The sequence below is a fragment of the Erpetoichthys calabaricus genome, chromosome 1 (assembly GCF_900747795.2).
Source record: "Erpetoichthys calabaricus chromosome 1, fErpCal1.3, whole genome shotgun sequence".
In the NCBI taxonomy this organism is placed as follows: domain Eukaryota; kingdom Metazoa; phylum Chordata; class Cladistia; order Polypteriformes; family Polypteridae; genus Erpetoichthys; species Erpetoichthys calabaricus.
In genome coordinates this window covers 354205130-354210619 of record NC_041394.2, presented here as the reverse complement: position 1 = coordinate 354210619, position 5490 = coordinate 354205130, and positions in this window count along the sequence as shown.

The following is a 5490-nucleotide window of genomic DNA, read 5'->3' as shown; positions in this document are numbered from 1 at the left end:
TTTGAATGGACATAACTGAAAAATTCTTTACCGCCAAAAGTAGAAAGTTAAGAAAAGCAAACGATTTTTACATTTTGAGATTCTAACAACAAAGCAAGAGGTTTCGGAAGAGCTAAGAAATGGAAGTAATGGAAACTGGAACAGAATATAAAAGTCCAATTCCAAAAATCACAAGTGAACTCATCCTCAATGTTAGAGGGAGAGGAGACAATAAACGGAAAACCAACAAAGTTTCTGAAACTCAAAGAAGAGCAAACAAGCTAATGAGAAAGGGTGACCAAGAACAGATGTAACACCATCATTAGAGGACAAAGACATTCAAGAAACTGAGGAGGAGCTCATGGATTTAATCAACACAGAGAAGTACACAGAAGTCTCCAAAAGAGAGTGGTGACCAAGAAGAGCACTAAACCAAACTGCAGTCTTCAATAGGCAAGGTGAATAAGGACGTTTTGGAGATGAAGCAGAACCAGGAACACAAAATGGACTTAACTACAGTAAAAGAGGATCCAGTATTGTGTAGCAACTCTCATCACCTCTAAAGTGACAGCACACAGAAAAATAAGAATAAGGAAGCAACAGCAACACTACACTCCTCCTTGGATGGAGCAAATTGAAGAAAAAGTAAAGACCTCATGAAAAGAGGTGGCATTAGTTAAAGCCTAAACTGAAGGAGTGAGATCACAAAGTTCTGGTAAAATAGAACAGCTATAATTACAGAATGTGAAGACCACCAAGGTCCAACATAAAAGGAAGCCATCCAGCCTCCTCCAGTTGAGTCAGTCTGGAGGAAGGAAGGCAACACTTACTGGAGGGAGAAGAGAAGTGACAGTGCAACCTTTGTGAGGTTCTTTTATAATACAAACCTCTGTTTTGAACTGTGTTTGTGTTGGTTGTGCCCAAGATTTGGGCTTGGTGGCACCTCCTAGTTGTCAAACTGTCCTGAAGAAAATGCAGCTGAGTGCCAGTCATATGATGTGCCATCTTCACCACCTTCTGAGCAGGTGCTGCACCAGGATGTGAAAAGGACAATGAGGATGTGGGCCTGTAGAACAGAGGAACAAAGGAAAAAGTGAAATGTGATGGAGCATCAAGATACTGACTAAGTGGAAATGAGGAGGATCGGAAAATGAATGAATGAATGACTTTTTCAGATATGTTAGGTCTTTTTTTCATTTTTGAGTCCGTGAGTTTCATCAGAACACTGCATGGACACAAAGCAAGTCAGTCTGATTCTACGTAGGTCCTTCAGGGCTGAAAGATGCTAAGAGGCAGGAAACATAAGAAGCTCTGAGACTATGCTCGGACCACTGCCCGCCGCCGCCTTTTCTCTATGAACAGTAAATGTGTGGGAGAGTTGAAGTCATCAAAAGAAGCGAACTACATGAAAAAATATTACAACACATTCAGCCCAACAAGCTTGTCCATCCTATTCACCTTGATTGTCCAAAAAAAAAAAAAAATCAGGTGGAGGTCTGAAGATCCCTAACGCACTACTGTCCACCACAATTCTTGGTCACTTACTCAGTTCTTGTGTGTAGGAAAACTTTCAAACATTTGTGTGATAGAAGGGGAGGAGTGGAGGAGAAAATTGTGTTATTGTGAAAGAAAACTGTGTGTGAGAAGGTAGCAAAGTGCTACGCACATAGATCTCCACACACTGATGCGTCACTCACTGCAGCCGGGCAAGTCAGTAGAGCCGCCATGTTGGAGAGGTCGACTTCTCATGTGACTGTATGGAGGAATATTTGAGACCAAATAAATAAAAGTGCGGCGAAATGTGACAACAAATAAAGAAAAAGAGCATGAAATTTAAGTGTAAATGAATAAATGTGTCACAGAATATATTGTTGTTGCTTATTTATTAAGTTAATTTTGTTCATAATATTCCTACAAACACATGCGGCTGGAATTAAGTTCATCTGACGCGCATGTTTGACAGCCCCTTGGACAGACTCGGACCTCCGACCAACGCTGTGCTTCTTTCGCCTTCCACTGCACGCTGTTCAGTCAGGGGGTATGGGAACTGTAATACGGTTCTGGTACACAATGTGTGCTATTATAAAAGGTACAAATGTCACAGCCATTATAGTGATAATAATAATACATTTTACATATATAGCGCCATTCCCATGCTCAAGGTGCATCACAAAGTCTCAGAACAGCATGATATATGTAACATTAGAAAGAAGTACGTTCGGCATAGAACACTACAACCGATAAATACAGGACACAAGAAGCATTACAATAAGAGAAAGTAAAAAGTGCAAAGTTAACGTGAATTTTAATGACAAGTGATGTTAACAGGTAAAACTGTCAGACCCCTGAGGGCACAGCGATAAACTGAGACCTTTTCTTTATGAACGTGTGTCACTGTCGTGCTACCCTAATCCTCAGCTTTATTTTGTTTCAATTTTGTGAGTAAGACCTTTTATATGATAGTGTGATATTTTAATCCTTGAGTACAGACCGCATTTCGATGCATTTGTTAGGACACTAGGCACATGTAAGATGTGTCCTAGCTACTTGAGTTTAAGGTGAATTGTACTTTAGACTCCCCATTCTAAATGAATAGCCAGCAGTTCAGAATGAACAAACGCAGGTTAAGATATCAGGCAAAGAACATCAAAATAAAAAAATAAATAATACTAATGATAAAGCCATCAGCTTATCATGGAATGAATGAATAAACAAACAAACGAATAAATAAAAATAGCTTAAAATCAGAACGGGGGGTATTTTTCGTACGTGGATTAGTTGTTTAGTCGGATGTAATTGTTGACGATTTGGCCTGATCCTGGATCTGTCGGTTTTTCGAAACTCTTGCTGGATGTGTTGTCATAGCAACACATCCTAATCCTCAAACCTGCTCGGAGCAGGTGTGTTCTACGTAAACAAGGATTAGCTCACACACTTAATCAGTGTCCGTGCGTGGAAGTCATTCAGTCATGACTTCGTCGTTCATGAATGAGCGATCAATTGCTATCGGTACGCAAATTATAAGAAGAGAATTTCATATAGAGAGGGTTTTGCGTGATCAGCAAGATCCTTTATTGCTCCCGGAGGAAATTCTTTTCGAAAGATACCGCTTTAGCCGAGGAAGAATATTGTACCTCAAAAATTTATTAGCACCTTATATTCGAAGTCAAACTCGGCGAAGTCGGGCTCTCACAACCACACAGACAGTAGGCATTGCTTTGAGGTTTTTTGCAAGCGGCACTTTTTTATATACTGTAGGCGATGCGGAAAATCTAACTAAAAGTGCAGTTTGCCAGTCAATTCGTAAAGTCTGTTTGGCTCTGAAATATTTCCTTCAGGTTTTCATAGTGTTTCCTGGACACCTGCGTGTGCAGACAATAAAAGAGGCGTTTCATGCCATTGCAGGTAGGTAATACACAGGCAAAAACACCCACAGTTCCATAAAGAATCTCACAATCAGCCTAACATTCTCATTACCCAGGATTTCCAAATGTGATTGGGGCACTGGATCGTACGCAGATCTGAATAATCAGATACAGGGTCTACATCAAATATTTGACCTTCGTCAATATCTCGTTGGTCAGACACAAGTTCTAGGGATATGACATTCCCTGCAACTGACCCAACAAAAAAAGAGGGCTATATGGAACATACCTATGGCACACATTGAGGACAAATATATGCAATGGCCATCCTTTACCTGAAATGAAGTGACCACTGCATCCTGCCACTGGTTCTGAGGAGGAGTTTCCCCCTGGAATGCCCTCAGAAACAGGGCGATGGGCATTTTACTGGAGGGTCAACTCTTCTGCAGGGGTTCGGTCTGGACGATCCGTTAGGGCGGGCGCATAGAATTACCGCCGCTGATGAGTCTCTCGACGATTTGAATTGCGCATGCGCTCTCTTTTCACTTAAAAAAATATCACAGCGCTCAATTTGTACTAGTCACCCAGCCAAAGCGGAAGCACAAACCACTGTGTTTCTTCTTGCCGGTCCCAAGTCCGGTAAATGGGAAACGTTACGTCGGGAAGGGCATAAAGTGTAAAGCTTTACCCGATCAATACGTGGAAACCAACACAGATTTCCATACCGGATCGGTTGAAGCCCGGATTAACAGCGGCCGCGACCAGTACGGTTAGCCAACAAGATGCTAGCAAAAAGTGGGCTACTGTTGGTCGAAGAAGAGGAGGGGGAAGGCGTGTTCGGAGGTTGGAGGAGACGAGGAAGATTAGGAGAGTGGAAGTGAGGGTGAGGACAGGAAGGTATGGAAAAGGATGATGCGAGGTTGCGATCCCGGAAAGATGAAAGGCTGTATTTTTTTTTTACATTTTTAATACTTTTTTATTTACAATTATACAAGTACAAAATTACAGATACAATATGTGATATTATACGACACACATTACTAGCCCAATTTGCTGTGCGCTTCTTCTTCTTTTGTCTTTTTATAGCAGTTAGCAGACCCATTTATGGTTCATTACTGCCATTTACTGGCCTGGAGTGTGGTGCAGAATATGAGGTTGGTTTAAAACACAAACTAAATTAGCCATAAAGCTCTATAGATGTTAAGTACTGAAAAATCGCGCTTTGACACGAGCTACGGTTAACTTTCATAATTGATCAAACCTTTCAGGATAAAACTATTAACTCCCATTTCTTCAATTGCTGCCTGAAGTTGTTTCATTTCCTCTTTGCATGCTTCCCAGTGAAATATGACTATAAATATGTTAATTATTAATTAACGATCAATTATAAGTATGTTCTAAAGTTTCTTGCTGATCACAATACCTTCAAAATCCAGATAGGTGTTCTCCTATTCAATATAATGAAGTATTTAGCCTTGTGTGTCCAATTCTTTATCTCGACAGAATTATTTCTTTCTTTCTTTCTTGTTTTTTCCACTTTCTCCCACAAATCTAAGATTTTTATGTATTTTCTAAAAATGCCTCCCCTTACTCCCATTGTTCCATAGGCTTTGCCATAATCCTACAATTCTTGATCTTATCGATCATATAGCTTCGGCTTTACTGAGTTATGTAAATCGACAAATCCGGCCCGCCTGCCTCGATTGCAGCCTCTCCTTTCATGCCCTGCCCAGTGACAGGCGGCAGCGTGGATTCACAATCCGTCGCTCCTGATGACGTCTTGCTGCACTCGACGCAGGCACCGCCTACCCTACCTGCTTAAATCCACCTCAGACCCTTTTACAGCCTCTTCAGCCGCGCCGTCCACCCTTTCATTCTGTTCAAGGCTTTTATGTGCAGGAACCCATAAGAAAATCACAGGTTCTGTAGGCGAAACAAAAATCTGATTAACTTCCAGTAACAAATCCAATCTACAATTAGTCTGTCCATTTTATACTCACCTGTCCTGCATATAAATCTGAACGAATAACAACTCCGTTTGGCATCATTTCTTCAACCCACTGCAAACCTAGAAAGACAGCCAGCCACCAATTCCACTGTATATACAGACAGATGATTTGAAATTCTTTTACTTATTTTAACCTGG